Raw genomic sequence first — 27,952 nt, 5'->3', positions numbered from 1 at the left:
ACACATAATTACAAAGTTGTGCAGAATGATAAATAATGTCAGAGATGTAGGAGCCAACTGCTATGGCAACCCGAAGGATGAAGATACTACCATATAAGGATGAGAAATCTGATTCCATATTGGATCTGTTTCTTTTACTTTAATCTTTGTACTCTATTGCTTTTGCCACAAGTTAATCACTAAAGGGATGTTGCCTACAGCTTAAAGTCTACATTATGGTACATTTTGGGGAACCCTGCCTCCCATGGTTCTATTTTAGCATTAAGTTAAAATACCTTTGGTTAGCTCTCAGGAAACATCCTGACCAGGCCCATCTGTGAATGTCTACAGGAAAAAATTAATTAGCACATCCCCTCTGGAGTCTGGCTGGAACCAAGAAATATTTGCAACAACTTATTGCCTTTTTTATTTTACCTCTTCACCTACCCCTCTTTGTTCTATTAAAAACAAAACAAAAGAAAACAAAACACTAGCATCCAAACCCAGACAAGATGGTTCTTTGGGACACTAGTCCACCATCTTCTTGGTCTGCTGGCTTTCCAGATAAAGTTGCTATTCCTTATCTAAACAACATATCCCTCAATTTATCAGCCTGTCATGATGCAAGAAGTACAAACTTGGACTCCATTACTTCTGGTTGGGACAGCCTCTGGGAGCAAGGGTTTTGAAAGAGATGATACTTAAACTGAACCTGGTAGATTTTGAAAGACACTGACTTGATAGATTTTGAAAGACACTGACAGTGAGTAAGGATGTTGATAGTGGAAAGTATAGCAATGGGAAAGGAAGCTATAAATCAGTAAGAAGAATTTGACCCGAAGCAGAGAGATGGAATGGGCCTAAACAAATCTGGAAAAGAAACAGTTGTCAGCTGTCTAGGAAACCTAGACTGTAAGAAAAGGACTGTAAGGCCCAGGAGGTAGGTTGGGTTCTGATTATAGCTGGAAAAATCATGTTAAGATTTAGTATAATACTATAGGCATGGAGGAAGGTCACTGAAGATTTTTATGCAGGGAATTAACACAATCAGTTTGCATCTTAGAAATACCTTTTTGTATTTTAGGAAGATTATGCTTTATTCAGATTAGAATCATGATGGATATGCATAATAGATTTTGATAGATACGCAGTGATTTATGAGTAGTGATATGATGCAGTCATGAGAAAATGTGGTAAATAAGCAAAAATGCAAAGAACATTCAGGCCTTGGAGGTACACTAATTTTATTTATTTATTAAGAGATATCGTAAGATTATTTATAGTGCTTCATAACTTGTGCTTTTGAAAAAATAGAGGGATTTGAAATTAATCTTCTCTGGACTGCTGCATACACGGTTTTAAGAAAGAACAGCTTGGACCTTCTTGCTTTTATAAATTGTTCATTTTTCTGAAGCATTTATGAATCTTCACCATGTGAAGATGGGCTTTCGACACTCAGATTAGCCATTTTTCATTCCTTTTCACGTGCCCTGGAGATCTGAGTGAGAAATGGGGAGAAGATTCTCTTATGTGGGTAAAATAGAGAGAAAAATTATAGACTACTAATCAGCTCTAGTTGAATAATTTTTAAGTCAATGGTAAGAAAATGTGGTAAACGAAAGAAAGAGGCAATAAAATGTAAACGTTTTTTCATATAAACACCGATAATATCAGTTACCACAACACTGAGTTTCCCTGATTTCACAGGGCAGGTTGTGAAGACCCCCTGGGCAGGCCCACTGGCTTTTCTCATTGTTCAAACCTGATAACTGTTGAAGTGAGAAGGGGTCCCTGAATCACAGGAGTCTTACTGAGCGTTACCGAGTGGATCTGCTCTCAGGTTCAAGGTCCTAAGGAGATTATAAGTAAAGGCTTGAGGTGCTTGTAAATAAAATATATTGCCTGCTGTATCAGTAAGCAAAGGATGTTGCAGCCATCAAGCCACTACACCCCCTCCTACCCCTGAGGGGGAGCCCCTGAGGGGACTTAGGATGGGAAAGAGCAGGATACTGGCCCTAGGTAGCTAAGGTGCTTACCAAAGGAATGATTTCAATGAGCCTAGAGTCTTGTATCTTCCCATAAGTAGAAAAGCACTAAATTCCTTGAGATAGCTGGTTTTCTTTAATTAACTAATCTTTCGATGATCTGACTATCTGGTCTTTGTTGTAAAAAAAAAAAAAAAAAAAAAAAGCCTGTAAGTCCTGGCTCCTCCCTTGCCTCTTTGTAGCAGGTCCCTTAGAGCAATCTGAGAGGCTAACTCCCAGGCTTGAGTCCTCAGAAAGTCCACAAAATGAAACAGAATTCTCAATTTTAGATTGTGTATCTTTTTCAGTTGATATACTTTATTCAGGTTGCTAGAAGCCCTCTATTTACAAGGTGGTCGGAGTATCAGAATAGAACAAAACTTCAGAATGACTTATAAAATATTTATTTAAAATATCCCTGGCTGGAATGATCTGGAAATCTTATGATTCTGATGTTGGGTTCTCACAGACTCCTGAAGACCTTTCTTTGCTCCTCTTCAGGTAGCCAGGCTACCCTTTCTTCATACCCTTCCTCCCAGGGATTCAGCCACTTGCTCAGGGCCTACGCTGACTGCTGGATGTACTCCAGCTGCTAAACAGGGTTAGTCTGCCTCAGCTGTGCAAGTGGACCAGGAGCCCGGCAGTGATACAACTGCGTCAATTATATCTACCTTTACTCTCGCCTTTGCCCTTGAATCCATTTACTAATTATGGGCCACGTAGAAAGCAGTCTTGCTTTTGCATTTTTGATAGTCTCACATGGTGTAAAAAATTATTAATGGGAAATCTCTCCGCCTGCCACTCAATTTTGCTGTGAACCTAAAACTGCTCTAAAATATAAAGTCTATTAAAAATGATTAACAAGATATCACATTTTTTTAATCATCTGTGATAAATAGTTTTCTTTTAATGACTTTGATGGAAATCATCCAGTAAATATCTACCACTCCTGGATGTATATATAACCATATCACCATCTGTCAGGGGCTGTCCTGGGAACCAGATTTTAGGATGAGCATTTGTCTCATGTGGTACATAAAAGACAAATGGGCCCTCTTCACAGATCAAGTATACCATTTAACAATGAATGGAATTTAGTTTTTTCTCTCTGTTAATGTGTAGAACAGCAAACCAAGAAAGTAGATGTATTTTTTTCTTCAACATATGAATGAAGAATTTCTTAAACTGCTTGGAAAATGCTAACAAACTGTTGGCAAGAAAGTTCCACTGGATCAGTCAGATCCTGTTGTTTCTAATTATATCATTGTAATTAACAATGACAAATATCTTTGAAGATCTGAAGTGCTTGCTATACTTAAACCCTGATAATGATAAATCAGAACATTATTCATATACTTTATCTAGTACAGCAAGTGGGACTGATGTACTGCAGCCAAAGATACCAGATGATTGCCTGATTTTAGGCTGGGTGAAAAGTTTTGGTGAAAGATAAATATGACTTAGAAGAGGAGCATGTGCTCTTGTTCTCTTTTTACTGCCTGCAGAAGAATAACTCAGATAATTATAAAATGTATAGACCTCATCAATTTCAATTCTACTTTTTAATCAAAGGACTCCAGCAGATATTGAAGGATATTCATCTGTTTTCTAACTTTAATGTGTGGTTTCATCAGAAACTTCATTGTGGTTCAACATGGAAATAAAGAATTAGATGATATATTCATTTCTAAATATAAAGGACTATTATGCCATGAATAGATTCTATACTATAAGATACCATAGAAGTTAGAAGCTGGAAAGATGAATTAGGTCATTTGGTTGCTCCCCGTACTGAGGACAGCATTGTTTGGTACAATATACTCTTCAGTGTTTTGCAATGTCAAAATATTCTAGAAGACTAAGTCCAAGCAAAAATATCTTGTAACCCTGGAGTTGTGAAGTAAATCAAAGTGACGGGAGATGCGATTACTTCCCAAAGCAAGGTCTATGCCAAGAAGTCTACTAATGCATGAAGGAGTCTTTGAGAAAAGCAATTGTTAGAAGAATAAGGACTATAAAATGCTGCCACAGGGGTATGGAGTTGGAGGAGGCAATGTCTAAATGACCTGGAGTCAAGAGAGACTCAGACATAAACTCAAGATGTAGAAGGTATCACCTCACAGTAGACACTGTCGCTCCTTTACAGGTGATTAAAATGATTAGAAATTATACTGCAATGTGAGATGACTTCCGTAGCTATTGTGTGTGGGAGGAACAGGAGGAGCGAAGATTTCAAAAGGTTGAGAAAGAACAGCCAGGCCAGGTCATGTCCTCCCTGCCATGTAAGCAGCTTCTGACCAGCCACATTCTCCATGAAGCCCTACTGTGGGGAGTAGAGCGCTATTAACCTCTCAGTGTAGACCTGGATATGCAGAGCTACTCTCCCCAGTGCACTCCCTTCCCCTCCTTTCCTATTCCTGGTGAGGAGAAGAAAATAAAACACCTGTCAGGGATTCACATATGTCTTATAATCCATCTTCACAACAACCCTATAAAGTAGATTGGTTCCATTTAGCACATGGTAAAATTAGACAGTCACTGTTCTCTGATTCCAAGACTGTGCTCCTTCACCAAGTGCATCTAGGTGCCTTCTAACATTCTTTGATCATGAACTTTAAAGGAATGTATAGCAATGTCCATGTGGGAATTAGTTAATTATTATTTGTCTCTCTTGTCTGGAGCATCACAAATGTGCTTCCATATTTTAGATTACCTGCTTTATATATCGAGATACTCCAAGACTGTGGTTCACACTCTCTGTTTAACTTCTGTTTCACTGAAGGCACGTTCTCAGGGTCTTTTGTAGCATGGCTTCTTTTCCCTAACCTCTAACCTCTGGAGTAACTCAAAGGGAAATCCTAGGATTTCTTCTGATTTCTTTCTAAATTCTCTTCCTAGATTTTATCTATTTCCATAGCTTTATGTTTCATCTATAGAATTTAAATCCAGGATAAATCCCATATTTCTATCTGTAACCCAAAGCTTTCCCCTAAGCTTCAGACTCATGTATCCAGCTGCCTACTTGATATATCCATTTAGATATCTCACAAACATTTCACATGAACCCATCTGAAATAAACTCCTGACACTTCACTGCACCCAACTCCAGCATTTTCTTCCTGGAGTTGTCCCTGTATCAGTTAGTAGCACCACCATCCCACCCAGTTGCTGAAGCAAAAATGCTTGAGTTAAGATGTGTAGCCAGCCTCGTCCCATTTGTAGCCTTCATTCAGATTTTCCCTACCCTCCTGATGGTGGAGTTTAATTCAAAGATTCAGTAATAGTAAATTTCAGAAAATTTTTCTTGAACTTCTGGACACAGATTTTTCTTTTTCACCTGTCTGTACCCTGGCAAGGGGGCTGCCAAGAATGGAGTCAGTGCTAACAAAGCAAAGCTGTGAAATGGGGAGAGAGGAGCTGTTTGGCAGCTAAGAAACTTGTTTCCTGCTCACGTCACGTGAGGCACTAGACCAGGTCTGGCATGAATCTGACCCTACTTCTGGACTTTTTCAGTGACTTCAATTTATCAGACTTTTCAATAGTTCCACTAATTGTTTATATATTTCAATTGAGTTTTCCACTACTTGCAACCTAAAGCATATTAACACAGTTGTAAAGGTGAGCCTCAAGTTAAGAATGTCTGGGAAGGGGACCTAGAAGCTAGTTACATTAATGGAAAAACTAGTCTGAACATGTATCTGTGTGTGTAGAAATCCAGTATACAGCCAAGATGAAAAATTTAAAATCTGAGTAGAAAGGTGAACAATCCAATGAAACAGTTTTGAGACAATTAGCTTTCCATTTGGAAAATTATTTTTGGATTTTTACTCCTCACTGTTAGTAAAGATGCATCCAAATGGCTTAAATATCTAAATGTAAATACTAGACAGATTAATAAATGAATAAACTGACAAATAAATCTAAGAAGCATAGAAATATGTACATATTAATTGGGGTAGGAATGATTTTTTAAAACAAAAAACTAAAAACAAAGTTATAATGGAAGAACCATAGATAAAAGTGATAAATTTGATTCTTTAAATCAGAATTTCAAGCTTTTATGTGACAAAAGATATCCTAAAGCTATTAAAGAAAAAATAAATCAGGAGAAAATATTATCAAAGTAGATAATAGGCAAAAAAATTAATATTTAAAACATGTAAATAACTTCCACAAATATATAAGAAAAAGGCAACACAATAAAAAATGGTTAAAGAATTAAATATATAATTGAGATATATAGAATTACAAATTATCAATAAGACTATGTAAAGCTAGTCAAGTTTTCTAGGAATAAGGGAAACTGTTTAGACCAAAAATGAGATAGCACTTTTCACTTGTTAGGATGGCGTTAACTAACTCAATCAATCAATCAGTCAAAGTCTTGGCCAATACATAGGTAAATCTCTGCTGATAAAACTATAAATACGTTCTACTTTGTGATTAATTTGCTATTATCTAATTAAATCAAAATGCATATAGCATATGACTAGCACTTTACTTTTGGCAATTATTCTAGAGAAATACACATGACGTTTTCATGTGAACAAGTAATTACATATAAGGGTGTTTATTGCAGCCTGAACCTTAATAGAAAAACAAAAGAGAAATTTTATCAAAGTGGAAATGGCTGAACAATGTATGGTATACTTGTGTTGTAGAAGGCATTGCAGCAGTTAAAAGGAATAAGATACACATATATTTCTAGAAAGTTCTACTGTTACTAGAAGCACAACGCAATTTGCAGCATACTTTTTAATGAATATATAAAAAAGAAAGAGAACTCACCAAAATATGCCATATATGTAAATGTGTGAAAAGAAAAATAAATACTAGATTATACCAATGGCATGATATATACCAGAAAAATATAGACATAGAAAAAGTTCTGAAAGGATACACACCAAATTCTTATTTGTGGTTAACCCAGAAGAGAGACAGAGACTAGAGGTGGTAGTCAGAAGGGACTTGGTCTAATCTAGTGCATTTTAGTTTTTTTTTTTTTTAATTTGACCAGGAGAAAAGCTATTTCTGTATTTTCTATGGAATTAAAATGAATAACTTCTAAAAGAGTCTCTTTGCGGATCTTTTCTATACTTGAATCATATGGACTCAAACTGGAAAAGAGTCAGGAACCCGTTGCCAGAATAGACAAAATATTATGTAGTATCCTTTAAGTTTTGTCTTAAAATTATTCTTTCTGGTCCTGCTGTGTGCTGCACTTACTTGAGTGTTAGGGGAGCAAGTTTTGTCCCGTCAGAAGGTACAGCCCAGAGAGGAGCAGAATACAGAATTTCCAGGGATGACACTCATTTAGGAAAATAGTTTAGGGTCGTCTTCTTGTAGGGATGGGGCAGAGTGAGGCCAGTATTCTCAGACCAGCCTTTAGAAAGTATTTAATACCTTCCAGTGCATAAACAGCTGAGACCCAAGAATCTAAAGGTCCTGGGACAGCATTACAGGAGAAAATAGACAAGTGTTTGATGACAGCCGAGTTCACTGGTGAAGAAGCCATTCCTTCCTTCAAGATATTGTTCATGGTCAGCTGTAACAGACTTAAAGATCATCACAGAGTGTGCATGGCATTTTCATGTTTTGCTCTACAAATCCCGATCCCCCTGTTCCCACTGTGGACCCTGAGAGTCCGTTCTCCCCACAGCACTCAAACTGATCAGTTAGGAATGCCACTCACTTAGCTCACTTCAGTGGCTTCTTCTCATGCTTGGAATGAAGTCCAAATCCCTCCCTTAGTCTCCAGGCACCACGTGATTCGGCACCAGACCCGCTCTCCAGCCTCCTGCCTGCACCTTCCCACTCACTCTATCTACCTCAGCAGAATGGGACTCCTCGCTTTTCCTTAAACATGGGAGCACTTCTACTGTTCCTGAAAATCCTAAAATATTCTTCCCTTAGACATCCCCATCTCTACCTCATTCAGGTCTGTTTACCTCCCTTTCAGGAATGCTACCTCCTATGACATTTGACTCCTTACGTTGCTATATTTTTCATCATGGCACTTTCCAGACCCAATGTTATAGTTCTTAAATGTCTTTCAGGAGCAGGAAATTTGTCTCTTTACTTCTGTACAGCTAAGTCTAGAATGGCGATTGTCTCTTTACTTCTGTACAATTAGGTCTAGAATAGAATAGTGTGGGTTTGTCACCAGTTGTGGGTTCTGGCCAGCAGAAGTCCCACTGAGGCGGAATGAATTACTCAAGACTCTGGGGAAAAGTCAAGAGAGCGAGAGGGAGTTGGGAGCCAACTCCATGAGCCTCTCAAATCTCTCATATTTATTGAGTACAGTCAAAGCAGGAATTTAGGGAAGGACAGGGTGGGATCACAATGAGTACAAAGGCTTTGTTTATTGTTGGTGTTTGACTCAAAGTCAGAAGACCCTTTTTGGTGAATCATAATTGTGTTGAGCCTTTCTGCTTATCAGGGCGGAACGTATAAGAATCAGCTGCTTAACAAGATTTTTCTTGGACTCAGGCGGCTGTGCCTGTCTTAGGTTGCCCCCTCAGGGGATCTTACCCGTCATTGGCTAACCAGCCTTCTCACCTCTGAGTCTGCAGCTTTTTACCATTCCAGCCCAAGGCTGTTTTGGGGATAGAAGACTAACAGCAAGCACGCCCAGCGTTTATAGCCTGGGACCTGGGTCATTGCTAAAACCTCAAGGCAGGTACTAAGCATGTTACAATTTGTTAGCCCAATCATGGGCTCCCACAGAATAGAACAGAATGTAAATTGGGCATTTAGTGAATGAATGAATTAGTAGACAAAGATCTGGAACTAAGAGACTAACTCAAGGTCACAGTCCGTGGAGCTAGAAGCATAATTTGAATTCTAATTTTCTTAACTCAAACCCAGTGTTCTTCCTGCTATATCAAAAATGTCACAATTATTTGTTTAAATGATTTTTTTCGTTATTAGGCTATTTAATAAGAGATTATAATATGAGTAATTTTTTCTTGGAAAAATAATATTGAGTATTACTAGTCTTAAACACCTGATTCTGACAGCTTCCTATGCCTGATGAAGACCTTTAGGGAAAGGAAGGGGGTGATTGAGTTGTTGGTGAGGGCATGGGAGAAACCCATAATCAGTGGGAGTGTCAAGATTTGAAATACAAAGCTGATATGTTTCCAAGTTACTGTGTTCCATTTGCAGGGCTCATATTCTGAATGTTCACAGAATGATGAGGTTGAAGAGATCTATAGCACATGAGTATTTGCATTCAAATGATTCTCGCACGTATCATTTTAGAACTGAAGCAGCGGGAACAATCTCTTCCGATGCTGCAGTGACCCAAAACTGCAGTAAGAAAGTAGCACTGCTGGAACATGCTGGCTGTCCCCTGGTGGCTGCTGGTTTTCAGACGTAGTGCATAGGAAGGGATCTTACCCTAAATGTCATAGACTTTCTCTGGTATTAGAAGTTATCAACTTCTGGATTTATAATTCATCTGCAAAATAATTCAAACAATTCCCTAATATCTGGATTTTTACCATTAAAACCTGTCATTGGTCTTTGCCAACAACTCTTAGACAAATAACTTGGTTCCTGAAAACAGTTGCTTGGCACTCTTGGCATGCGGTGTCCTGGCCTAACTGTACCTTTCCTGACTATAACAGTGCGCTAAATACATCATCAAGCAATGCACTGTGTATAAATCCAACCGTGCTTGTTCCAAGGGTAATCTCTCTCACTCCCTGGCTGATTTTTCTGTGGTAGATTTATTCCCTTTTTGGGAAAATGCATTTACCCCCTTTCCAAATATTTAGGTCAGTGAACACATTTCTGGAATTCAGAAGTCTGGAGCCTTTAAAATTTGGCAGATAAAAGATGATCTCTTTTGAGACTGTAGCTTAAATACAATGAGTTTTGCACATGCTAGTGGAATCAAAACGTTAGCTTACGTGTCCAGACTTATTTCAACATTCTGTATTACCATTTAAAGAGAGCAGTTTGTGTCAGATCTAAGAGGCAGATCTGACTAGTTACACTAGTTTATGACCAAGTCAAATGCATTTCTGCTCTTTAAATAATATACCTTATTGTATCATCACTTGAGAAAGTATGAAGACAGAAGGAAATATATTAAATGAGTTCACTGGCATATTATAATAAAATGCACTTGCAGTTAAATAATCTGTAAGAGAATATTTCCAGAACTCATCCTGAGAAAATTCAGTTACTCTTCCTCATACATATATATACACATTTCAAAGTTAAATATGTATTATAATTATCACAAAAAATCATTACATTTTATTCCAAATCTGCTAGGTGCCAGATACTCAAGTTGAGACTTAGAAATTTAAGCTACTTAGCTAGTAAGTGGGTTCCACCGTCTACCAACATGTATTACTCCAACGTGCAGAATAGCCAATATTTATTGAGTGTTTGCTAAGTATGAAGTACTCTACCAAGCTCTTAATCCTGAAAGCAACTGCATGTGGTAGGCACCGTTAGTATTACCACCCCAGCTTTATGATGAGTAGATCAAGACTTATAATGGGTGATGGTGCCAAAGGTTGGCAGCTAGACTGTTTTTCAGGGAGATGGGGACACTAACTCGATGCTGTCAGCCACAGTTCCAAGGCTTTTTGAACCCCTTGTGTAGAGATCATTCTGTTTTCCTTCCAATGGTCAGGACAGCTGCAAAGGTTGAAATGGGGATTTAGGGAGTTGGTGGTGGATTGCAGGCCTAGAGAGACTTCCAGGCGGGCCTTCCTGTCCCATGGGCTCCCCCTGCTGCATCTTCCTGGAGTTACCCCTGATGCTGGCAGCCCAGGGAAGCTTCCTACTTGGAAGCTTTGAATGGTAATTCCTGGGAATTATCAATGTCATAGGAATGCCCGCTATCATACTTTATGAGGAAATTCTTCTCTCTGTTGCCATCTTTGGGGTCTGTGTAATTTATTTATGTGAACAAATAAATGCTTATGAAGTTGTGTGTTCTCTCCCTTTGTGTTCAGGAAGTGAAAATTGTATCTAGTTTTCTTTCCTCAAGATTCTACATTATTTTTACTTTATGTGTTGTCATCAGAGTCATGAGAGACAGTGCCAGTTGTCAATCCAATATCCTTTCTCTCCTTTCTTATGAACAGAATGCCAATCTTTAACAGACCATGGGGCCACTTCAAATAATGACAATTCCCAGGAAGCTTGAAACATCCAATTTAGATGTGTAAGAGTAAATGTGTTGTGAGAGACTTCCAAGGAGACCCTTAAAAGGGACTTTAAAAGCAGATTCATTTTGCTTTCTTCAATTTTTCTTTCTGCTCCCTGGAATGTGAGTGAACTGGTTGGAACTCCAGCATCCATTCTGGATCGTGAGGTCACCTTAACTCTGGAAGCAACACATCAAAAATGGTAAAGCAGAAAGACAGGAGAGTCTGGGTATCTGGTGACTTCTTGAAGCTACCACACAAATCCTGGAATTTTTAACCCTCATCTTCTTTTGCATGAGAAAATACACACTTGAGAATTTGAGTCTTTTTTTTTTTTTTTTTTTTAGCATAGTTGATTACAATGTTGTGTTCTCTTCTGGTGTACAGCATAGTGAGTCAGTTAAACATGTATTTTCTTTTTCATATTCTTTTTCATTACAGGTTATTTCAAGATATTGAATATAGTTCCCTGTGCTATACAGTAGGACTTTGTTGTTTATCTATTTCATATATAGTAGTTAGTACCGGTTGAGTCACTATTATTTTAGCATTACTGTTATTCCTAACCTATATAAGACCCTGTGTGAAATATAAAAAATTATGATTTTTTGAGGAAAGAGCCAAGTATAGTATGCTATACAAGGTTTGTTATAAATATTAAACTGTAGAGGCTAATTTGAGTATTTACCCAGTTTATACATCTAGTGAAAAACAGAGCCACAATTTAAATTCAAATCTATATAGTAATTAGATTCTACATTCTAATCTTTTCTCCTTTGCTGTACTTGCTACTTGTGGTAGTTTATTCATATCTCTGCAAACTTTCTGCCTTGGTTCAAATCCTGCCTCTGAATTTTCTGACCTTGGATCATTTAACTCTAAGACTCAGTGTCCTGTAAAACTAGGGACTGGTAAAACAAGACTATTAAGAGTGCTTATTTCATAGGATTCTTGGGAACTCAAATACATCAATTCATAAAAAACACTTGTCAAAGTAATTCACAATATAATCTTGTCAATAAATATTTTAATTGTATAACCATGATTTCTACATTATAGTAGCATTAATAATTTTTATGTCTGTCTTAACAGATTCTAAGTTCAGTGGCAGGAAATATTTTTTCATCTCTGTGCGTCCTGTAGATTTTGAACAATGCTTTGCAGTTGTTAAATGCTCTATAAATGTTAATTGAGTTTAACTTATTTGAAAAGTAGTACTTTTGGACAAACTTTGCTTGATGGTTTGTTTAAACTTTATTTCTATGGTTATTTAGGTGTATTTTATGGTCATTTTCATGATCCAGATGAATAGTTAAGTCTGAAGAATGCAGTTTGCCTGAGTGAAACAGAGGTCAATATCAGTCATTTCTTTAATCTTGAGGTCATTAGTTAATAGGATTTAACTATAAAAGCATTAATTTACAAAACTTTTTAAGAATCCAAAACTGTTTCATTGCTCACAGTAACCATTTTGAAATGCTTAGGCCAAATTCTATTTTAATTTGTATCATTGGCTTTTGAGAAATAAAGAAAAACTCTGTTATTTATATTTAACTATAAGATATAAGAAAATCACTGTTTTGTCCATGTGAAACAGTTTTAAAACTGACAAACTCGTCTATTTTACTCATAACTCAATTTTGATGCCAAAATACACCAAAATAGTTCTTTCTTCAAAAGCCTGTTCCATAATTGTATATATCATAAAACATAAATCACTCAGTAAAATTTGCATATTTATTTTTCTCTTCGATATATTTCAATAGAACAATCTTGGATTGGATGTGACATGCTTTTAAAAAAACTTGCAAGTAAAATATAGTTCAGTGTCCCTAAGGATCTCACATTTTAGGGCAGAATCTTCCAGAGTTATCTTCTGTTATTTGTTAAAGAAACATTTGAACTTTGGATGAGGTGACATCTTTTAGCAAAGGAAAGTTCAATTCTGAGAGCATGAACTTGAATTCAAACCAGTTAAAACATAATTGAATTTACTTGGCAAGGAAGAAGTATTTTGGTGAGTAAACAAACAAAATGTTACTGAGTCCCATTCTTTACAACCAGCGGAGGATTTGATTGTAGCTGTTTGCTAGTTTACAACAGGACCTTTCCTGTTGATAGCTTTTGTACACAGTCAGTGGAAAAACTAGAGGTGTCTCTACAGGGTCCCATAGTAGGTGGTAGACACCAATGTGAACAGTTTACAAAACAGCGTTCTGGTATACCGCTGTGTGGAAGAGTTGCTTATGGGGACTCTTTGTAAACAAATGATTATGTGACAATATTTGGAAAACAATATTTTGATGTCTTGCGTTCTTCTCCTCCACAAATCATTTTCCTTGGAAGCCATTATGCTGTTTTGCCTAAGGAAGCAGGGAGGGTAGATACTTCTAAGAGAAAGAGATGCCAAAACAATGAGCAGGGACCTAGAAAGCCAGTGACACCATCACCTCAGAGGCTCTTGGGATACCAGAGCCCCTACTGCTGATCCTCAGAGACCCTTCAGCTCCCCTCCACTCCAAGGGGGAGCAAGGGGCTCTTAAGACAACTTCTTTTTAGGTTGGGAGATTAGGGTGGTCGGATAAAAGATAGAAAACCAAAAAGAAAATATGTCCTTACTGCATGCTTTGGCTCAGTTATTTTAGGGACATTTCATTTTAAATTGGTCAAGCCTCCATATTTACAGCCAAGAAATTCCTAAGATAATTTCTATACATCTTCTCCTTAGACATTGTATTTGTGTTCTCTTTGGAAATTCAATTTGAGTCTTCTTAGAGCTTCCATGTTTCTACTTAAAATGCTTACCTCTTCCTCTACTTTCTTGAACATACAAAATATAGTTGTTACAACTCATAATAGCTCTCATGATATTCTTATCTGCAGATTCTATTGACTGTGTCATTTGTGGGGAATTTCAATTGATGGATTTTTCTCCTCATTCTGGGACATATATTCCTGCTTCTTGGCCTGCCTGTAATTTTTTATTAGATTACAGACATTCTAGATTTCACCTCAGTGGGCACTGGGTATTCATGTGTGTGTACTTGTGTGTGTTATGTAATATCCATACTTGAGCTTTGATTTGGGACACAGTTAAGTTACTTGGAAAGAGTTTGATCCTCTAAAGGATTGCTTTTAAGCTTTTTCTGACAGGTCCAGGGAAGTCTTTAATCTAGGGCTGAATTTTTTCCCTGCATTCCTAAGGCAATATCTTGTCTTCTACCTTTAACCTGTGAATTATGAGGTTTTCCCACTATGGCAGCTGGCAAGAAACTATTTCTAGTCTGTATGGCTATTTCGAGGGTGGTTCTTGTTCCTTTCTGGTGGTTCTTTCCCCAGCGTCAGGCTGAGGAAAACTCCCTGTGGGTCTCTGGAGCTCTCTCTCACTGGGTCTCTCTCCTCCTTGGTACTCAGTCCTGAGAACGCTAGTCTCCTTGGCTTCCCTGGACTCCCAAGTCCATCTCATCAACTCAGGAAGGCCACAGGGATCCATCCACATTCCCCTTCCCTGCTCTAAGTCCTGATAAAACCTGCTGCAATCATAGGACTCACTTCATCTGTATGCTCTCTTTGAAGGATCACTGCCCTACACTGCCTATTGTCCAGTGTTTGAAAACTATAATTTCATGTATTTTTTTCCTTCTTTTTTTCATTGTTTAAAAAGGCAGAAAAGTAAATCTGGTTCTTTGGACACCATCTTGGCCAGAAATTGGTCTCTTTTCTTAATATTTAACAAATAATCAATTTTATCTGGAAAAATTTGGAAGTCACTATACAAAGCTATGCATAATAAGATTGTTTATAACCTTCAGTTATTTTTGAACACTAATTGAAACATTCATTTGGTCAGCAAACATTTGTTACATGTTTCCTCTATGCCTGGTATTATGCCAGGAACTGGATATGGAGATAAAAAACAATTATTTCCACAATCACAGACTTAAGGAATTTCTAGTATTTAAGTCACTACTTCTCTAAAGTGTATTTCCAGTTAATTTTTAGATACTTAGAGATTTCATCACCGTTAGCATGAATTAATCTATGTGACACCATGTATCAGAATAAATTTTGCTCATTTCCAAAGTTATTTGGTTTTTCCTCAGTTATAGTCAGTCCTGTTCATGCTAATGAAAATTTTAATTTCTACAAATTTTCACATATAATTATTAATTTTGGTTGAAAGCACAGAAGTAAGGAAATACTTAAGAATTCACAGATAAACAAGCAAAGATGATTAAGAGATTGAGGGTGACAAGAATAAAACTTTAAAAAATTCATTTAAAAAAGCTTGTACAAAAAACACATTGGCTCTTGGCTTAATGTATGTGTTTGTTGGCTGAGAAACAACTGGGAAGAAATGGTGCCTGTTAAGTGAAGTTTCAGCGTCAATAATGGTATCCCAGCTATAGAATGGGCTTTTCTGTCTAAACAAAGACCTCTAAATACTCAGCATCTCCCAAATATTTTACCTCTCCCAGGGCACCCCCAAACTTCTTGCTTTTTTTTTCCTGCTTATATGGATAGCATATCTTGATTTTTAAAAAGTCAAACAAAGCTTAAAAGGCTGTATATTTTAAAAAATCTTAAATCTCATAGTTGGAAGTAACCAACATTAATTTTTGATGACTATCATATTATATGTCTTTTTCTATAAATAGCAAGCATAATTTCACATAAGAAGAATTATATTATACATATTTTAAAATTCTTTATGGTCAGTTTTTAAAATAATTTTTTGAACTTTTTTTTTTAAATGGAGGCACTAGGATTGAACCCAGGACCTCATGCATGCTAGGCATGACACTCTACCACTGAGCTATCCCCTCCCTCAATTTTTTGTTTTAAAGTTATTCTCTCTCTCTCTGTCTCATATATTCCTATTTTATTTATTTATTTGGATTTCTTTCACTGGAACCAAGAGTTAGGTTAGCCTTTCCAAAACCACACGGAGTGGGAGTGGGGAAAGCTTCTTTCTCCAAAGAAAATTAAGGGTCCCATTAGCAGAGCAAGGTGGTTGGATACTGAACACTTAGAAACAACAAGTGCCCACCACGTAAGGATTCTGGTCATGGAGTGAAGAAATGCAGATGTAAAAACCCTAACAAACCTGATATTAGCCTTGTGACTTTGAATGAGAGCCTTTAACTTTGAGCTTCAGCTTCTTCATCTGCCATATAGGCTTATGGAAACTAAATGGAGAAGGTATATACAGTGTAGAGTAGGCATTCATTAATTGCTCACTTCACTCCTACCTCTCTGCACTGTCACGTTTTCAACAAACATTCTAAGTGCCTGTTATGTGCCCAATACTCAACGAGGTGCTGGGGATGTAATGTGGACCAAAACCAGATGCACCCTGCCCTCCAGGAGCTTACAGATGTGGACAAGATAGATATTAATCAAAGGATCACATTCATAAATGTTATATTACATAATAAAGGGGCATGAGGGAAGGTTACCTGAGGAAGTAATTACCGTCCTGGGAGTTGATGCAAGATCGGTAGTTGACTAGTTAAGGAGGCGGGAGAGTGTTCTAGGTTGAGCAAAAACATTTCAAAGCTCTCTGGTGGGAAGAGACACATGTGTCTGAGGAACTGAAGGAAGGCCAGTGCAGTGAGAGGTCCCTGAGCGAGGGGCTGTCCAGTGCAGACAAGGCTGAAGACGGAGTTGCCTTGTAGGTCACCGTAAGAATTTTGTTCATTATCATAAGGAACAAAGGGCAATCACTGTTGTGTTTTAAGCAAAGCAGTGAGTAATATTATTTGCATTTTGAAAAGATCACTTTCAGTACAGTATTAGAGAGAGAATGGTGGGGAGGGGGCTGGGAAGAGTAGGTATGATAGAACAAGTGGGAGGCATTGGGGGTAGTCCAGACTAGAGAATCTGGGAGCTTTGACCAGGTTAATGTTAGTGAACATTCAGATAAGTGGATGGATGCAGGTAACATTCAGAGAGTAAGAATGGCAGGACTTCATGATGTCCTCAACCTGGGAGGTAAGGGAGAAAGTGTAGTTTCCAAACATGATTCCAATATTTTTGTTTTGATGACGAGATGGAAGTTTTCACCATTCATTGCTGTGGTTTGACAATGTAGTGGGGAGGCTAACCAGAGAGCTTGAATTTGCTTCCAAACATACTGAGTTTTAGGTGCTTTCAAAGAATCTAAATGGTGCAGAGTTGACAGGTGAGGTGTCGGTGTGGATCTCAGAAGTGAGACCTGGGATGAAGATATAAAATTGCGGGACATCTTTCTGTGTATAATAATTTAACTATGGCTGAGGAAGAGATCACTTCAGGAGAACAGGAAAAGAAGTCCCTTCTTACTGCTTATATCTGTATGTATTAAAAAATAGCACACAAGATATGATAAAAGCTAGGTTATAAGTACTGCTGAAGTAATAGAAAGTACTTGTAAGTACTACATGTAGGTACTAGACATACAGACTCATATTTAATATGTTTATACAAATATTATGTAAAATCACTATATATGTGTGTATATATAATACTACATCTAAATACTGTAATTTTTATAACTACTACTTTTAAATAGTTTCCTTGCTCCATATTGATAGTCATTGATTCACCTTTTAAAGATTTAGCCTATAGATCACTTTTTCCCCATTATCTTCAACATACTGATGCCATTCTAATTTTATAAAACAAGGCAATAAATGACAGTCATTACGTTCTAAAGATCCTTTGGATAATTCCTTGGTAATACACTTTGATAATTATTTTTGTGGAAGAATGTTATTCATATTCTTTAAGGGTTTATACACTGAGACTTGGCTGTAGATACTTTTTTGGAAATGATTTATTAATGTCCTCAATTTGCATTATCCTGTGTTGATGGTCTACAGTACATGGTTTCTGCTGTGTTTTTCTTTTCCCTTTGTAGCAGGCCTGAGAGTGAAATTAATATAAAGATTTATAATTTCCTGTTTTCTTTCCCTGTACTATCTTCTTGCAAACTCTATTTCATACGTGGCCATTTCTTTCAGTATAGAATTTGTAGGGATTTATACTGCATACAAAATTCGACAATGCACTGACCTTACTTCTTACTTAGATTACTGCAATTTGCAAAAATTTCATTAGAAACAAATGGACTCTAATGGTTAAGAAGAACTTCCAGGAATGCAATCTAGAAACTTTGGATTAAATAAGAAGCAAATTGAGTAAAGCAGATCATATTTTTTAAAAAAAGATCACACATATGTAAGTTATTTTATTTAATTTATCCTGACTTGCTTAGGTTCCTGATAAAACTCTAGAGCAGGTTTGATAGTGGACATGGTGGGTGGTGATGAGATGGTCAGGTTAAATCACCCTCCCACAACATATAAAGGCATCTCTAGCCCCTTTATGATTGGATAGAAGAAAGGAGGAGGATATGGAAGTCTACTGGATTCAGGACTACAGATTAAAAAGCATTGCAGACCTTGCTTTCTGATGGTTTCAATTCTAATGGATTAATTGTATCAAGGAAAAATAACTTAAGGCTGCCTTATGCATATTTTTCACCAAAATGCAAATATCTAGGAATTTACAGAAGTTAACTTGCCTATTGCACAAATGAAGATTTTTCGAAGGGTCATTTTTAATCTTAACAATTCTTATGAAATTTGCTTTTGTGTCTAGCGTAATCATATGAGTTTTAATGTATAAATTACACACAAATTAGTTATGAACAATTATTTAAGTGTTTCCCTCAACCTTTTAAAGTAAAATCAGTTTGTCTGGAAGATGTACTGTATGTATCTTGTAGAACCTACACATTCTGCGGCACACAACCAGTGAGGTGTAGGCTTCAATGCTAGGGCACCATATACTGCTTTGGGTTACATTGTCCTTAGGAGAGTTTACCTTAGTTAAAAAGTTTTCTCTAGAGCAGCAAAATGGAATAAAGACATTGCAATTTTCTGTTTCATTCAGGCAAGTAATTTGAAGGTAGACTCAGAGTGATCATTAAGGTTCATTTCTAGAAATTGAAGTCGTGCTTCTGGATTATTTTGCCTAGATTTTTCTTTGCATTTTGTAGCATGAGTTCTTCAGGGATAAAGGTTGCTGGTTATTTGGTGTTTTAGCCTCTGGCCCAGTACCTGGCACATAAGAGGAAATCAGAAAATAAATGTTAAATCAATGAAGATGTATAAGTGAATTACCTGTGTTCAGTACCCTCTAGCTGTAGTGTTTTCTGACCCACATTTTAATTGGCAACTAAATATGGGACACTTTGTGGACAGTATTGAAAGGATTCTTAAAAAATAATGTTCAAAATTTTGAGTATATTTTATAGATTCTCAGAATCTGCTCTCATAGACTCATCACATACAGCAATGGGACATTAGGGGGAAAATGGCATTTAGATGATGGAGACCATCCAGTTAAATTTGTAAATTAATTTTTCTTATAGATAATAAAAAGTTGAAATGTAAGCTTCAAGAATAAATGGGACTGTGGTTTTCTAATTAAAATTCATTTCTCTATATATATGCTTCCTATTTTTTCATAAAGAGTATTGAATGTTGTCATTACTTTGGAGGGTGTCTTCCATGCATTTATTCTTAATTACGCTTTGCATTTTTTCTTTTGTCCTTTATTGTGGATAATCTTTAAAAGTGGATACAGTTCTTGAATGGTTGCAAATTTTCAGTGACTAGACTCTAAACATTTCATTATCTCCTTAATGTGGTTGTCTAAAAAAAGATTATCTTTTAACTTTGAATATACTTTTAAATTAAGGCAGAGGAAGCAAGGTTTGAAGTAAATGTATTTTATTAAGTTAATTTTAGTTTTGACAGCCTGCAGCTGTTAGCTAATTGTGGAGAGTTGTCTAAAAGAGAAACTCATTAGTATGTGACACAGTAAGGGACGGTCCTCAGTTCAGTGTTCGTATGAAAGAAGTCTTGCAAGTAAATGTATCCACAGTGCTTTGAATTCATCAGTGTCTTGAATTTACTGGACTTGAAAATGTTGCTACAAAAGAGAGTTTTCTTCAACGTAAATTAGCTATCCCATCAAAGCTCCATTTTAATACAAACTAACATTGAAACAAGTGGAATAACAGTAAGTCAGCCGTGTAGCTGAGATGTGATGCTTTGGAAACGTATGGTATATCTTGATGTTAAAAAGGATTCAGTTATACTTTTTTAATATCTTTATTTATATCTTTATTATGTCTTCATAGAGGTCAATCAGTGAAGTAGACGAAAACGATAATATATTGTCTCTACTTATTTTATGGGAGACATTAATCCACGTTTAGAAGTATGTCAGAACACTTCCACTTTCAGGAAGATATAGTGAATGCATTTTTCCTTTTCCTTCCACTAAGTACAATTAAAAATCTTTGCAGTGATAGAGTGCATGCTTAGCATGCATGAGGTTCTGGGTTCAATCCCCAGTACCTCCATTAAAAGTAAATAAATAAAACCTAATTACCTCTCATCATCCCCCCTCCAAAAAAAAAAAAAAAAAAGAAAATCCATAAAAAAATCTTGAACATTGTACATAAAACTAACACAAGAAGACTTTGAAAAGTAGAGAGGAAGATCAGTTAGGGATTTGGGGACCCAAGGAATGACGCAGTGGTTAGTGCCCAAGTGGGTGGTTTTGCCTCATGTATTCTAGACTTGGGGCTGAAGAAACCAGAAACCAGGGCTATCACAGATCTCAGACCAAGGGCCAGGCAAAGGACAACCTAGCAAGACAGAAAACAGAAAACATTTACAGAGTAACCCTCTATTCCAGGCAAACAACACAGAATCAACTGTGGCCCCACTCTCTCCCCACCAGCCAAAGTTGAGTGGGGCCCCTAGATTTCTACATTTGCCATGCTTTGCCCCTGAAACCATCCACTAGAGAAAAACAAAACTAAACAAAACTCATGTTTGCACAAAAACCTCTGTCCAGATGTCCATTGCAGCTTTATCTGTAATAGCCCAAACTGGAACCAGCCTACATGTCCCTCAGCAGGTGAATGTTTACATAACTGGTGGCATGTCTGTACCATGGAGTAGTGCTCAGCAATCAAAAGGAATGAGCTGTTGGTACATGTGACTACCTGGGCGAATCGCCAGAGAATTACACTGAATCAAAAAAGCCAATACCAAAGGTTACATTCTGATGAAAATGTTCTTGAAATGACACCAGCGTAGAAATGAAGAACAGATTATTTGTTTCCAGGGGCTAAGGAGGGTACAGGAAAGTGGGGAGGGAAATGAGCATAGCTATTAAAAGGATCACACAAGGTATCTTGGTGGTGATGGAAACGTTCTCTGCTTGGCTGTATCAGTGTCAATACTGCAGTTGTGATATTGTGCTATAGCTTTGCAATATATTATTACTACTGGAAGAAAGTGAGCAAAGGATGTGGGGATCTCTCTGTGTTATTTCTTACAAGTGCATGTGAATCTATAATTAAAGTTGAAAGTGAAATTTTAAAACTCAGGTGAAAATTAGGCACTTTCCATGAATGAGATCAGATACCAAAATTCCTAGCCCAAAGAGGAAAATTTCCCACTTCCATTGATTCTTTAACAAGTTTCTCTCATGAGCTCTTTAAACCTCTAACACTTGGTTTGGCTCTCCCTGGAATGAAATCCCTGGATAGGCAGAGATAAGGCGGTCTTAAAAACTGGAGGGACCACATTGCAAAGATCTTTCATCGAAATTTCTTTAAAGATTCATTGGATGTCATTTGGGCAAACTTTTAGGGACCTTCAAATCCCAGTTCTCAGTTATCCATTCCCTACTGTCTTAACCAGCTTCCTTCTGGAAATAGTCTGAGGCAGTCTGTAAAGAGTGCACACAGAGTCAGCCCATGAAAATAAAGATAAAAGCCCATAGCTGCGAGATGCAGGCAGGGAGAAGTTGAGAGAAGATATTGCTTTAAAAAATCAAAGTTACCCCCTCCACTGCTCTTGGGGTAAAAATGAAAAGAATTTAATCTCCGCTTTCTACTATCTTTAGCAAAAGCACCATGATGGTTTACGTAACTTCTATCATGAAATGAAAGTGAGTATATTAGTTTATCAGGAGAGAGAACTGTTTGCAGGACTAAATTCTGAGAGCAAATTATCATGTGGCTCTTAGCTGGTGATCTTTAACAACAAAATCATTATTATTTTTTTACAAATGTGCTTTTATGAAAACTGCGTATTATAAACTATGTGGCTAGTTAAAAAAAATAAACAAAAATTAAGAGCCTTAAACAAATGATAAAGCCATACATTGAACTCTGGCCCAGGGATTTTTCCCATGGTGGATAGAGTGGGGAGGGTCTAGTCTGAGTCACAGACCCAGGGTATCTGGCTGTCTGGTTATTACCCTGCACTCACATCTAATCATCATACACTGACCTCTATAGTCAGCCCTGTGTCGTCACCATCACTGCCTGGGACAGCAATCCTGTATGCCCCAGCACAATGCATCCCTTGAATATAGGGTCCTCATCACAGCTCTCTTCTGTGTCCCTACATCCCTCCTTCCCCTGCCTTTCAAAACTGGATCATTCTGGAGTCATTATTGCCTCCACAGATCCCCAGCTACCCAGGTTATTTTCCCTTCCATAACTCCTGCTAATGTAAATTCCAGAGCACAGTGCACAAGATTTGTCTATATATATGGCTTATTATTTTTCCATGCATGTTGATTTTATATCCCCAATAAGATTGCAGATGTCTTGAGAGAGGATATATCCATCTACCTACTGATCTACCTCTCTGCTTATAGGTGCAGCCTCCAGAGTGAGTCTAGCCAGATTCCTGGCTCTACCACTTGCTAGCTGTGCAACCATGAAAAAATTGCTTAATTTTTCTGGGTCTTTGTTGCCTCATCTGTGTGGCTGTGAGGATGATTGCATTACATACCTCAAAGGTCTGTGAGAATTGAATCTAGCTCATAGAATAGTAGCTAGCACATTGTGAACCCTCAATAAAGTTATCTGTTGTCATCTCTTCTCTATATTACTCAGCCCTGTGTGGGAGAATCTTTATCCAACCTTATATAATTAAAAGAATTATCCTAAAGACAGAGTCTGTAAGCTGCTCACCAAAACCTAAGTCCTCCTTTTCATTCTGCATCCTCAGTGGACCTTATTTCCCACCTCCCTTTGGGCCTGACAGCCAGCCAATAGAATGTGAGGGGGGTGATCTGTGCCATTTCAGGCCTGACTCGTTAGAAACTTCCTACATGTACTGTTCCATACTACCAGCCAGCTGGAATGGAGATGATCTGAGATGTGGAAATTCCGTGTTGAAGATGGTGGGGCCTCTGTCACCACATCAAACTATTCATCTACCTGGTTAAGATTGCAAGAAAGAAACTACTCTTGAGTAAGATCCACAATGCATTTCTTGAGTCTGTTTGCTATAGCAGGTTATACAACCCTGCTGTTTCTCACAATGAAGACCTCCAACAATTGCACATAAGTCAATGACTCTATCTTAGTGTATCTGCCCAGTTGTCTTCTAACCTGGGCCTCCCATCAAACAACTGCTGACTTCCTCTGTCCACGACATGTCTACATGCGTGGCTAGTGTCTTCTACTCGGTGATCTCATGGGATTTCAGCTGTATCTTAATCTTAATTTTATTTCTATTCAGTAAGATTGCCTATCTTTTTTTGAGTTTATCTCAGGGTCCTTTGAAACAAAAATTGCACTTGCTGCACAACCCCAGTTTTAACTAAGAGCATCCCAAACATTAAACACTACCCCCAAAGTTGGTTTAACATTTTTCAAATGACTCGATGACAACAGAGAGACATGTATGTGTGTGAACATGTGTATTGCTGTGTTTATAATTTTCCTAAGACATCTATCCCAGGGCTGGCTGGACTCAATAACATATACATTCACTGGTGGATTGAACAAAGACTACTTCATCTTCCCATATCTGCCAGAGCTGAAGTGAAGTGTTGTGGGTAGCAGAGGATGATCGTAGGTTGGAAAAAGTGGGTGTTCTTGAGAGATCACTACTTTCTGTTCTTGGAAGCAGACTTATCTGCTTGTTCAGGCCTCTTGATTCTCTTTCACTGCTTTGTTCATTCAACAAACTTGGCTTTATTTGAGATGATGGATAGACAAAGATGCATGAGTGCACATGACATTCTCAGAAGAGGCATTGATGCATCTGCCCATCTTGTGACTTTACTGAGGAAGCTATTCAACAGCTACTTGATGGGACATTTCTACATGGGACTGGAATTTTAGGATAAGAAAACATGTAGGATAAGCCCTCAATATAATACTGAGTGAGAAAAATTATGTTCCAACATGAAAAAAACCTTTAGAGTCAGAAGTGGATGCTTTCCTTGAGGGACAGAAATTGGGATCCCCACTAACACCTCTGTGGTTTGGGAGATGCACTCCCTGTCCCCAGAAAGTGAAGTACGTGAGCTGTTTCTTTCTGTGAGGCATCTGAAATTTAATAAAGTGACTCTGGAATTGCTACCAGTATGACTCAGTCCTACCTGGAACAAGGGGACTCGTGCATCCTGTGACTGGGAATTTCCAGATTCCTGGAGGGATGTTAAAATGACAGCATCTTGGCCAGAAGAGGCTCGTTTCATTGCTGGTGCTTTGTGGAGGACGAACCAGCACTAGTAAAGAAAGTCAAGGTTGAGCAATAGACCCCCTCCTTTTCTCCTCCAACTTCCCTTCAGAACTGCCATCCCTGTGTCCCAGCAGACGTTAGTGTTTGTGGGATGACCTTGCAGGTGGCTGCATCAGGACAAATTTATGAGTTCATGAGTTCCTCTCTCTTCCCTTTCCTCCCCTTCCCTGCAGCTGATGGTGCTGGGGAGAAAGAGAAGTGTCCTGATGGTTGAGACAAAACAAGAAACAAGTCATGAGTTTGCTGTTTTTCTAGGGGCTCTTGCACAATGTCATTCATTAGGCTAGCAGTCTTGGTATGACACAGCATTATTTTTTTGTTGCTTAAATGCAGTCTTAGGATTTTTAATACCACTTTAAGTAACTAATCATAAGACAAGCCAAAGCCTGAAGTCTCTTGATTCAATAAAACACATGAGTCAAGTACCAGCTGTGTAGTAACATTTAAAAAATTCAAGGTCTTGGTCATGAGGCTTGGGGTACAAAGCAATTGATATATAACTACATGGAAATTTATTAAATGCTCTAACTACATATTCTCATATAGTCCTCTTTAGCTCCAAAAGTTCTTATGTTTTTAAATTGAAGTATAGTTGATTCATGATGAAAGTTAGTTCTTTTAAAAATCATAGATAGTTATTCCAGGATTTGGCCAAATCAGGTAGGCCAACTGAAATTGGAGAAAGATCTATTTGCAGCCTCAGTTGAATGTGGATTCCTTCTCAAATAATCCTTTGAGCTTATGTCTTTGTACTTTGTCTGAGGAAATAAAAACAATACTACAAAATATAAGGTATAAGCATGTGTATTTAAACATTGTACACAATTGGACTTGTAGGAAAAAAATCTAAGGATGAACCAATGTAATAAAAGAATTATATTAGATTCATAAAATTCATTTAAAATAATATTTTATAAATATAAATTTATTTAAGATACTATTTTATTATTATTATTAAAAGTTGAAATGAAATCAATTTTGAAAGAGCTTTAAAGTGAGAAAAGGGTAACAAAGTTATATATTAATGTGTTAAAATAATATATCCAAACATGAAAGTTTATTAAAATACAAATATGTATATTAAGAGTTCTCAGTACATTATCATAGAAAAATATTCTGTGTTAATGATTGTCACTTCATGATAGAATTACAGATTTTTTTTCTTTCATTTTCTTACATATAGGTGTGTGTATTTGTGTCTGTAGATACGTATTTTTTGTGCCATAAAGATAAATTAATATTAAAATATTATAGATTTCAGGCTAAAATGGGAGAAGAAAACTTGAACTCAGAAGATCTCTCCCTAGTAGGTAACAAAATGAATCAAACATAGTAATAAATAAATAAAAGTACAAAATTTAACCAACAATCAAAAAAGTTCAAAATGTGATGTTTGAGACAAAAACCACAGTTTCTCACATGGAGGCGAGTATAGTGGCTCCTAACTTTACTTCCACAATTCCAGTAGTCATATTGGAAAAAGAAAAGTTGAATCAGTAAAATTCTCAGCACTCTCATTAAGATCTGAACCCACCAGTTCTGGGTTACAGAGCAGTAAGCAGACTTAGCTGGGAAGATGAGAAAGTTAATTTAGGAAGAGTCAAGGACAGGCCCTGTAGAGAAATGGCCAATAGAAATCACTGGAGAGGCTGGAGATTATCCAGGACTTCCTGATGAGTTTTGGAAAAAATTCAAAGTCCCAGTAGACTCCCTTTCAGGACTGGAATCCTTTCCCAACTAGGTGAAATGATAGAGAACATTTCAGAAAATCCCAAAGGAGAGAGCAGAGCTGGTGACCTTCAGTGAAAGATGCACATAGACCCTGCTGCATACTCCCTGCTCCCACTTTCCTCCCTCAGCACTCACCAGGGCCTCTAGGCTACAGAAAAGCAGATGGAGCACAGTGCTCAGCTTTCAAGGTGGCGAGGAAAGGCAGACAAATAGGTTCAAAATCCAGTAAGAAAAAATTACTCTGCTCACAACCCTTCTGACATCCAGTGTGTGGGTTTTCCACACCAAGCACTTCTGGTATTCCCTGCAGACACCAAGTGGTGTCTTAAAATTAATTCCATTATGACCCTAACTACTCGGAGTGAGCACAGACCCCAGATTTTAAGGGCTCAGTGCCACAAGATAATCCCCTGCCTTCAGATGTTAGTCCCAAGTTCTCAGGTTGCCTACACTTCTGTCCACTTTGGCTACAATTCAGGGATACCCCCAACCCCCTCCTCAGTCTCTCTAATTTGCTATAAAGACTCACAGAACTCAGGGAAACACTACCCATTTATGGGCTTATTAGAAAGGATATTATAAGAAATACAAATGAGGAAGTAGATGAAGAGATACACAGGGCGAGGTCTGGAAGTCCTGAGCTCAGGAGCTTCTATCCTCATAGAATTGGGGTGTGTCATCCTGTCAGCACATGAATACATTCACCAACCCAGAAACTCCCTGAACTCCATTGTTTAGGGTTTTTATGGAGATTCCATTATGTAAGCATGATTGATTAACTCATTGGCCACTGGTGATAAACTCAATCTCCAACCACTCTCCCCTCCCTAGAGGTCAGGGGTGGTGCAGAACATTCCAACCCTCTAATCACATGGTTGGTTCCTCTGGCAAACCAGCCCTCTTCCTGAAGCTATCTAAGGGTCACCAGCCACCAGTCAGCTCACTGACATACAAAAAGACACTCTTACCACTCTGGAGATTCTAAGGGTCTTTAAATCTCACTCAAAATTTTACAAGTGTTTTAGGAGTTCTGTGCCATGACCTGGGACTTAGACTAAATATATGTTTCTTAATATATATCACAATATTACAATATTATATCCATGAAATAGTTCTGGGTAAAGTTGCAGAAATAAGATGCAAAGAGTTGTTGTGGCAACTTTGAAAATATGCTACATTAAAAAAAAAAATCTCATAGAACCAGTTCTAGAAAAAACATACTCCAAGAAACAGGTGAAATTTCCTTACAAATTTATCAAACAATAGAAGATTTTAATAATAATATAACTTGAGTAACACAGGAAGTTATTGGTGAACTAAGGATGTAAGTGACATTACAGAAATAATATATAAAAAATAGTGGTAAGGGATAGAATAAATGGCTAAATATAACATTGCTATTCTAGAAAGTCTTAAGATAATC

General features: G+C 37.4%; 1 long non-coding RNA gene across 2 annotated transcripts in view; it reads left to right on the top strand.

The window, feature by feature from the left end:
• The window catches only part of LOC116668702, a 172,175-nt gene that overhangs the window by 126,229 nt on the left and 17,994 nt on the right, over positions 1-27,952 (top strand). The gene's annotated exons all lie outside the window — the stretch shown is intronic.

The sequence above is a fragment of the Camelus ferus genome, chromosome 14 (genome assembly GCF_009834535.1).
Source record: "Camelus ferus isolate YT-003-E chromosome 14, BCGSAC_Cfer_1.0, whole genome shotgun sequence".
NCBI classification, from domain to species: Eukaryota; Metazoa; Chordata; class Mammalia; order Artiodactyla; family Camelidae; genus Camelus; species Camelus ferus.
This window is presented reverse-complemented; position numbering and strand designations above follow the sequence as displayed.